Genomic DNA, 11094 nt, shown 5'->3' on the forward strand with positions numbered 1-11094 from the left:
GATGTCACTCAATTGCACTAAAAGGCATGGCTGTGATACCATAATATTATCAAGTCTATCGCTGAATCATTATCAAGTCTCATCATTTCTCTTGGAGAAACAAGACATTATCATAAGTATATCGATCGTTGCTGATGAATGTCAATCTTGCTAGATGTAGACGTAGACAAGGGAAGCCCTCAAAGACAGTGTCTGGGGCAAACAACTGTGATTAGAGATTGAAACCAGGCTGGAATTGTGGTCAGTTTATGCAGGCCCCGTTTATGCACTGTACAAGATAAAGGCATGAGACCGAGATGCAAGCAATATCAATCAACCAAACTGAGCAAGACTTCTAGAATGTTACTCAATATTCTAGTTGGTTAAACTATAGCCTGCGTGGGTGGCTGTTTTGTTTTTGTGTGCCCTGAGGCGATGAACGGCGAAGCCGGGAGAGGCTTGGGCTGGAAAATAGTTTTCCACACGAGCTTCACTGCGCGTTAGGCAGCGCACACAAAATCGTAAAGCTTTCATAAGACCACCAGCTACCCAACTTATATCGTGACTTACACACTCGTGCTTTCCCTCACCTGAAGTAGAAAAAGTACCACAAGCGTGAGAGAAATAATTTGATATATTCATACTATTACTGAACATTCATTGCTGTGGTTGCTTTACTCGACACTTGTGAGTCAGGAAGTCAGGTTGTGGATCTTTTATCGAAACATTCTCTGCAATTTTTGTAAGGGAAGGTCGAAGAAAAACAGAATGTTAGATTGCCAGTTTCAAGCACCGATTGCGATGATGCAACACGCGATATTCTATCAAGTGAAAGTGTTAAAAGCATAAGCCTTGTGGAGAATTGTTAGTCACCTGCAAAACGTCACTGAAAAAATCATTATACCTGTCGTTTGAGATCGCAAGATTTTGGACACCAAGTTTATTAAGGTTGCTTAGGTCTGCCTAGCAACCAGGTTTTTCCGTTTTGCCAGAATTAGGACTCGTGGGGCGTATATTTTGATGAAATTTCAAATGAACTAGTGTAGCATAGAAATACTCGATTGCATTTTTCAAAAGAAAAGCAAGACGTTCAATTCAATGTAGAGCTAATTGCCGAACCACACACACTCAGTCAGACTCCTTAACCTCCCACCCTCTGCCCTCGATACAAAGAGTTCTTTACACCGACATTTTGTAGTAATTCGTCAAGGACGGTTTTTAGGTGATCAAGCGGCAAATACGCCTTACAATTAAAGGTAGCCATCGAAGTGACGAGGAATGGAGGCCAAGGAGCCTCTTTCCGGGTGGAATTTTTTGATTTAATGCACATTGGACAGGAAATAACCCCCTCAAATGAATACGGGGCCAAAGAGTTCCTGTTGAAAAAATCCTAAATTCTGTTTTGTGAACTAACTGTAATCTTTATGACTTTTATATTCTTTTATTCCACATTTTTGTTGATCGGTGTGGTGTTTTTCTTTAGCAGTTTCAATACTATTAGGTTCTCTTTTTTCAATTCTTGTTATCTTTTATTTTTCTGCGGGTCAAGTCTTTGCGTGCGGAACAGCAACAGCATGAAAGTTAGTATACGGTATTTCTAGTCATTCACCCATGAGTAGTTGAGCTAAACCAATGATATTTATCGATATGGAAGTTTCTTTCAGTTCGAATTTCTCCTTTCGCGATTAAATACTTGCTTTTCTTCCCTTTTTATGCAGAGGTGGTTGGTCCAAAAAAATAATATTTTAAACCTACCCCAAAGAAAAACTCACACAACAGATTACAAAATCGAAAAGATATTAATGAAACAATCGATTACAGGAAAAAACTGAGAATACGCGAGATACTAATGTAACGATAGAATACAGGAAAAAACTGAGAATGTGCGAGATACTAACGTAACAATTGATTATAAAAAAGAATGGGCGAGATACTAACGTAAGAATCGATTACAGGAGAAAACGGAGAATGCGCGAAATATTAACGTATCAATCGATTACAAGAGAAAAACTGAGATTGTAAAAGGTACGTAACTATCGATTACAGGGATAAAACTATAATACGTGAGATATTAACGTAACAATCGATTCCAGGTAAAAACTGAGAATGCGCGAAATACTAACATAACAATGGATTACAGGAGAAAACTGAGAATGAGCGAGATACTAAAGCAACAATAGACTACAGGAGAAAACCGAGAGTGCGCTACATACTAACGTAACAATGGATTACAGGAGAAAACTGAGAATGCGCGAGATATTAACGTAACAATGGATTACAGGAAAAAACCGAGAGTGCGCGAGATACTAACGTAACAATGGATTACAGAAGAAAACTGAAAATGCGGGAGGTACTAATGAAACAATGGATTACAGAAGAAAACTGAGAATGCGCGAGATACTAACGTAACAATCGATTACAGAAGAAAACTGAGAATGCACGAGATACTAACGTGACAATGGATTACAGAAGAAAACTGAGAATGCGCGAGAATACTAACGTAACAATGGATTACAGGAGAAAACCGAGAGTGCGCGAGATATTAACGTGACAATCGATTACAGAAGAAAATTGAGAATGCGCGTGCTACTAACGTAACAATCGATTACAGAAGAAAACTGAGAGTGCGCGAGATACTAACGTAACAATCTATTACAGAAGGAAACTGAGAATGCGCGTGATACTAACGTAACAATGGATTACAGAAGAAAACCGAGAGTGCGCGAGATACTAACGTAACAATGGATTAGAGGAGAAAACCGAGAATCCGCGAGATACTAACGTAACAATGGATTACAGAAGAAAACTGAGAATGCGCGAGAGACTAACGTAACAATGCATTACGGGAGAAAACCGAGAGTGCGCGAGATGCTAACGTAACAATGGATTACAGAAGAAAACTGAGAATGCGCGAGGTACTAACGTAACAATCGATTACAGAAGAAAACTGAGAATGCGCGAGATACTAACGTAACAATGGATTACAGAAGAAAACTGAGAATGCGCGAGAATACTAACGTAACAATGGATTACAGAAGAAAACCGCGAGTGCGCAAGATACTAACGTAACAATGGATTACAGGAAAAAACCGAGAGTGCGCGAGATACTAACGTGACAATCGATTACAGAAGAAAACTGAGATTGTACGAGATACTAACGTAACCATGGATTACAGAAGAAAACTGAGAATGCGCGAGATACTAACGTGACAATGGATTACAGAAGAAAACTGAGAATGCGCGAAAATACTAACGTAACAATGGATTACAGGAGAAAATTGAGACTGCGCAAGATACTAACGTGACAATCGATTACAGAAGAACACTGAGAATGCGCGAGGTACTAATGTAACAATCGATTAAAGAAGAAAACTGAGAATGCGCGAGATACTAACGTAACAATGGATTACACAAGAAAACTAAGAATGCGCCAGATACTAACGTAACAATCGATTAAAGAAGAAAACTGAGAATGCGCGAGGTACTAACGTAACAATGGATTACAGAAGAAAACTGAGAATGCGCGGGATACTAACGTAACAATGGATTACAGAAGAAAACTGAGAATGCGCGAGATACTAACGTAACAATGGATTAAAGGAGAAAACCGAGAGTGCGCGAGATACTAACGTAAGAATGCATTACAGAAGAAAACTGAGAATGCGCGAGGTACCAACGTAAGAATGGATTACAGGAGAAAACCGAGAGTGCGCGAGATACTAACGTAACAATGGATTACAGAAGAAAACTGAGAATGCGCGAGATACTAACGTAACAATGGATTACAGAAGAAAACTGAGAATGCGCGAGATACTAACGTAACAATGGATTACAGGAGAAAACTGAGAATGCGCGAGATATTAACGTAACAATGCATTACATTAAAAAACCGAGAGTGCGCGAGATACTAACGTAACAATGGATTACAGAAGAAAACTGAAAATGCGGTAGGTACTAATGAAACAATCGATTACAGATGAAAACTGAGAATGCGCGAGATACTAACGTAACAATGGATTACAGAAGAAAACTGAGAATGCGCGAGATACTAACGTAAGAATCGATTACAGAAGAAAACTGAGAATGCACGAGACACTAGCGTGACAATGGATTACAGAAGAAAACTGAGAATGCGCGAAAATACTAACCTACCAATGGATTACAGGAGAAAACCGAGAGTGCGCGAGATATTAACGTGACAATCGATTACAGAAGAAAACTGAGAATGCGCGTGCTACTAACGTAACAATCGATTACAGAAGAAAACTGAGAGTGCGCGAGATAGTAAAGTAACAATCCATTACAGAAGGAAACTGAGAATTCGCGAGATACTAACGTAACAATGGATTACAGAAGAAAACCGAGAGTGCGCGAGATACTAACGTAACAATGGATTAGAAGAGAAAACCGAGAATGCGCGAGATACTAACGTAACAATGGATTAAAGAAGAAAACTGAGAATGCGCGAGATACTAACGTAACTATCGATTACACAAGAAAACTGAGAATGCGCGAGGTACTAACGTAACAATGGATTACAGGAGAAAACTGACAATGCGCGACATACTAACGTAACAATGGATTGCAGAAGAAAACTGAGAATGCGCGAGATGTTAACGTAACAATCGATTATAGGTGAAAACTGAGAATGCGCGAGGTACTAATGTAATAACCGATTACATAAGAAAACTGAGAATGCGCGAGATACTAACGTAACAATGGATTACAGAAGAAAACCGAGAGTGCGCGAGATACTAACGTAACAATGGATTAGAAGAGAAAACCGAGAATGCGCGAGATACTAACGTAACAATGGATTACAGAAGAAAACTGTGAATGCGCGAGATACTAACGTAACTATCGATTACACAAGAAAACTGAGAATGCGCGAGGTACTAACGTAACAATGGATTACAGGAGAAAACTGACAATGCGCGAGATACTAACGTAACAATGGATTGCAGAAGAAAACTGAGAATGCGCGAGATGTTAACGTAACAATCGATTATAGGTGAAAACTGAGAATGCGCGAGGTACTAATGTAATAACCGATTACATAAGAAAACTGAGAATGCGCGAGATACTAACGTAACAATGCATTACAGAAGAAAACTGAGAATGCGGGAGGTACTAACGTAACAATCGATTAAAGAAGAAAACCGAGAATGCGCGAGATACTAACGTAACAATGGATTACAGAAGAAAACCGAGAATGCGCGAAATACTAACGTAACAATCGATTACAGAAGAAAACTGAGAATGCGCGAGATACTAACGTGACAATGGATTACAGAAGAAAACTGAGAATGCGCGAGAATACTAACGTGACAATGGATTACAGGAGAAAACCGACAGTGCGCGAGATATTAACGTAACAATCGATTACAGAAGAAAACTGAGAATGCGCGTGCTACTAACGTGACAATCAATTACAGAAGAAAACTGAGAGTGCGCGAGATAGTAACGTAACAATCGATTAAAGAAGGAAACTGAGAATGCGCGAGTTGTTAACGTAACAATCGATTCTAGGTGAAAACTGAGAATGCTCGAGGTACTAATGTAATAACCGATTACATAAGAAAACTGAGAATGCGCGAGATACTAACGTGACAATGGATTACAGAAGAAAACTGAGAATGCGCGAGGTACTAACGTAACAATGGATTACAGAAGAAAACTGAGAATGCGCGAGATACTAACGTAATAATCGATTACAGAAGAAAACTGAGAATGCGCGAGATACTAACGTGACAATCGATTACAGAAGAAAACCGAGAATGCGCGAGGTACTAACGTAACAATGGATTACAGGAGAAAACCGAGAGTGCGCGAGATACTAACGTGACAATGGATTACAGAAGAAAACTGAGAATGCGCGAGGTACTAACGTAACAATCGATTACAGAAGAAAACTGAGAATGGGCGAGATACTAACGTAACAATGGATTACAGAAGAAAACTGAGAATGCGCGAGATACTAACGTAGCAATGGATTACAGGAGAAAACTGAGAATGCGCGAGATATTAACGTAACAATGGATTACAGGAAAAAACCGAGAGTGCGCGAGATAGTAACGTAACAATGGATTACAGAAGAAAACTGAAAATGCGGGAGGTTCTAATGAAACAATCGATTACAGAAGAAAACTGAGAATGCGCGAGATACTAACGTAACAATGGATTAAAGAAGAAAACTGAGAATGCGCGAGATACTAACGTAAAAATCGATTACAGAAGAAAACTGAGAATGCACGAGATACTAACGTGACAATGGATTACAGAAGAAAACTGAGAATGCGCGAGAATACTAACGTAACAATGGATTACAGGAGAAAACCGAGAGTGCGCGAGATATTAACGTGACAATCGATTACAGAAGAAAACTGAGAATGTGCGTGCTACTAACGTAACAATCGATTACAGAAGAAAACTGAGAGTGCGCAAGATACTAACGTAACAATGTATTACAGAAGGAAACTGAGAATGCGCGAGATACTAACGTAACAATGGATTACAGAAGAAAACCGAGAGTGCGCGAGATACTAACGTAACAATGGATTAGAGGAGAAAACCGAGAATCCGCGAGATACTAACGTAACAATGGATTACAGACGTAAACTGAGAATGCGCGAGGTACTAATGTAAGGATCGATTACAGAAGAAAACTGAGAATGCGCGAGATACTAACGTAATAATGGATTACAGAAGAAAACTGAGAATGTGCGAGGTACTCACGTAAAAATCGATTACAGAAGAAAACTGAGAATGCACGAGATACTAACGTGACAATGGATTACAGAAGAAAACTGAGAATGCGCGAGATACTAACGTAACAATGGATTACAGTAGAAAACTGAGAGTGCGCGAGATACTAACGTAACAATGGATTACAGGAGAAAGCCGAAAGTGCGTGAGATACTAACATTACATTCGATTACAGAAGAAAACTGAGATTGTGCGAGATACTAACGTAACCATGGATTACAGAGGAAAACTGAGAATGCGCGAGGTACTAACGTAACAATCGATTACAGAAGAAAACTGAAAATGCCCGAAATACTAACGTAACAATGGATTACAGGAGAAAACCGAGAGTGTACGAGATACTAACGTAACAATGGATTACACAAGAAAACTGAGAATGCGCGAGATACTAACGTAACAATGGATTACAGAAGAAAACTGAGAATGCGCGAGGTACTAATGTAACAATCGATTACAGAAGAAAACTGAGAATGCGTGAGATACTAACGTAACAATGGATTACAGAAGAAAACTGAGAATGCGCGAGTTACTAACGTAACAATGGATTATAGGAGAAAACCGAGAATGCACGAGATACTAACGTAACAATCGATTACAGAAGAAAACTGGGAATGCGCGAGATAGTAACGTGACAATCGATTCCAGAAGAAAACTGAGAATGCGCGAGGTACTAACGTAACAATGGATTACAGGAGAAAACTGAGAATGCACGAGATACTAACGTAACAATCGATTACAGAAAAAAACTGAGAATGCGCGAGGTACTAACGTAACCATGGATTACAGGAGAAAACTGAGAATGCGCGATTCTAACATAACAATGGATTACAGGGGAAAACTGAGAATGAGCGAGATGCTAACGTAACAATCGATTACAGAAAAAAACTGAGAATGCGCGAGATGTTAACGTAACAATCGATTATAGGTGAAAACTGAGAATGCGTGAGGTACTAATGTAATAACCGATTACATAAGAAAACTGAGAATGCGCGAGATACTAACGTAACTATGGATTACAAAAGAAAACTGAAAATGCGCGAGGTACTAATGTAATAACCGATTACATAAGAAAACTGAGAATGCGCGAGATACTAACGTAACTATGGATTACAGAAGAAAACTGAGAATGCGCGAGATGTTAACGTAACAATCGGTTATAGGTGAAAACTGAGAATGCGCGAGGTACTAATGTAATAACCGATTACATAAGAAAACTGAGAATGCGCGAGATACTAACGTGATAATGGATTACAGAAGAAAACTGAGAATGCACGAGAATACTAACGTAACAATGGATTACAAAAGAAAACCGAGAGTGCGCGAGGTACTAATGTAATAACCGATTACATAAGAAAACCGAGAATGCGCGAGATACTAACGTAAAAATCGATTACAGAAGAAAACTGAGAACGCGCGAGATACTAACGTTACAATGGATTACAGAATGAAACTGAGAATGCGCGAGATATTAACGTAACAATAGAATACAGGAGAAAACCGAGAGTGCGCGAGATACTAACGTAACAATGGATTACAGAAGAAAACTGAAATGCGCGAGGTACTAACGTAACAATGGATTACAGAAGAAAACTGAGAATGCGCGAGATACTAACGTAACAATGCGTTACAGAAGAAAACTGAGAATGCGCGAGATACTAACGCTAGAATGGATTACAGAAGAAAACTGAGAATGCGCGAGATATTAACGTAACAATAGAATACCGGAGAAAACCGAGAGTGCGCGAGATACTAACGTAACAATGGATTACAGAAGAAAACTGAAAATGCGCGAGGTACTAACGTAACAATGGATTACAGAAGAAAACTGAGAATGCGCGAGATACTAACGTAATAATGGATTACACAAGAAAACTGAGAATGCGCGAGATACTAACGTAACAATGGATTACAGAAGAAAACTGAGAATGCGCGAGATACTAACGTGACAATGGATTACAGAAGAAAACTGAGAATGCGCGAGAATACTAACGTAACAATGGATTACAGGAGAAAACAGAATGCGCGAGATACTAACGTGACAATCGATTACAGAAGAACACTGAGAATGCGCGAGGTACTAACGTAACAATCGATTACAGAAGAAAACTGAGAGTGCGCGAGATACTAACGTAACAATCGATTACAGAAGGAAACTGAGAATGCGCGAGATGTTAACGTAACAATCGATTATAGGTGAAAACTGAGAATGCGCGAGGTACTAATGTAATAACCGATTACATAAGAAAACTGAGAATGCGCGAGATACTAACGTAACAATGGATTATAGGAGAAAAGCGAGAATGCGCGAGATACTAACGTAACAATCGATTAGAGAAGAAAACTGAGAATGCGCGAGATACTAACGTGACAATGGATTACAGAACAAAACTGAGAATGCGCGAGAATACTAACGTAACAATGGATTACAGAAGAAAACCGCGAGTGCGCAAGATACTAACGTAACAATGGATTACAGGAAAAAACCGAGAGTGCGCGAGATACTAACGTGACAATCGATTACAGAAGAAAACTGAGATTGTGCGAGATACTAACGTAACCATGGATTACAGAAGAAAACTGAGAATGCGCGAGGTACTAACGTAACAATCGATTACAGAAGAAAACTGAGAATGTGCGATATACCAACTTAACAATGGATTACAGAAGACAACTGAGAATGCGCGAGATACTAACGTAACAATGGATTACAGGAGAAAACCGAGAGTGTACGAGATACTAAGGTAACAATAGATTACACAAGAAAACTGAGACTGCGCGGGATAGTAACGTAACAATGGATTAAAGAAGAAAACTGAGAATGCGCGAGATACTAGCGTAACAATGGATTACAGAAGAAAACTGAGAATGTGCGAGGTACTAACGTAAGAATCGATTAAAGAAGAAAACTGAGATTGCGCGAGATACTAATGTAACAATGGATTACAGAAGAAAATTGAGAATGCGCGAGATACTAACGTAACAATGGATTACAGGAGAAAACCGAGAGTGCGCGAGATAGTAACTTAAGAATGGATTACAGGAGAAAACGGAGAGTGCGCGAGATACTAACGTAACAATGGATTACAGAAGAAAACTGAGAATGCGCGAGGTACTAACGTAACAATCGATTACAGAAGAAAACTGAGAATGCGCAAGATACTAACGTAACAATGGATTACAGAAGAAAACTGAGAATGCGCGAGGTACTAACGTAACAATGGATTACAGTAGAAAACTGAGAGTGCGGGAGATACTAACGTAACAATGGATTACAGGAGAAAACCGAGAGTGCGCGAGATACTAACGTTACAATCGATTACAGAAGAAAACTGAGATTGTGCGAGATACTAACGTAACCATGGATTACAGAAGAAAACTGAGAATGCGCGAGGTACTAACGTAACAATCAATTACAGAAGAAAACTGAGAATGCGCGAGGTACTAACGTAACAATGGATTACAGAAGAAAATTGAGAATGCGCGAGATACTAACGTAACAATGGATTAAAGAAGAAAACTGAGAATGCACGAGGTACTAATGTAACAATCGATTACAGAAGAAAACTGAGAATGCGCGAGGTACTAACGTAACAATGGATTACAGTAGAAAACTGAGAGTGCGGGAGATACTAACGTAACAATGGATTACAGGAGAAAACCGAGAATGCGCGAGATACTAAAGTTACAATCGATTACAGAAGAAAACTGAGAATGCGCGAGATACTAACGTAACAATGGATTACAGAAGAAAATTGAGAATGCGCGAGATACTAACGTAACAATGGATTACAGGAGAAAACCGAGAGTGTACGAGATACTAACGTAACAATGGATTACACAAGAAAACTGAGAATGCGCGAGATACTAACGTAACAATGGATTAAAGAAGAAAACTGAGAATGCGCGAGGTACTAATGTAACAATCGATTACAGAAGAAAACTGAGAATGCGCGAGATACTAACGCAATAATCGATTACAAAAGAAAACTGAGAATGCGCGAGGTACTAACGTAACAATCGATTACAGAAGAAAACTGATAGTGCGCGAGATACTAATGTAACAATGGATTACAGAAGAAAATTGAGAATGCGCGAGATACTAACGTAACAATGGATTACAGGAGAAAACCGAGAGTGTACGAGATACTAACGTAAGAATGGATTACACAAGAAAACTGAGAATGCGCGAGATACTAACGTAAGAATGGACTAAAGAAGAAAACTGAGAATGCGCGAGGTACTAACGTAACAATCGATTACAGAAGAAAACTGAGAACGCGCGAGATACTAACGTAACAATCGATTACAGAAGAAAACTGAGAACGCGCGAGGTACTAACGTAACAATCGA

This window comes from Stylophora pistillata, chromosome 8, assembly GCF_964205215.1.
Source record: "Stylophora pistillata chromosome 8, jaStyPist1.2, whole genome shotgun sequence".
NCBI classification, from domain to species: Eukaryota; Metazoa; Cnidaria; class Anthozoa; order Scleractinia; family Pocilloporidae; genus Stylophora; species Stylophora pistillata.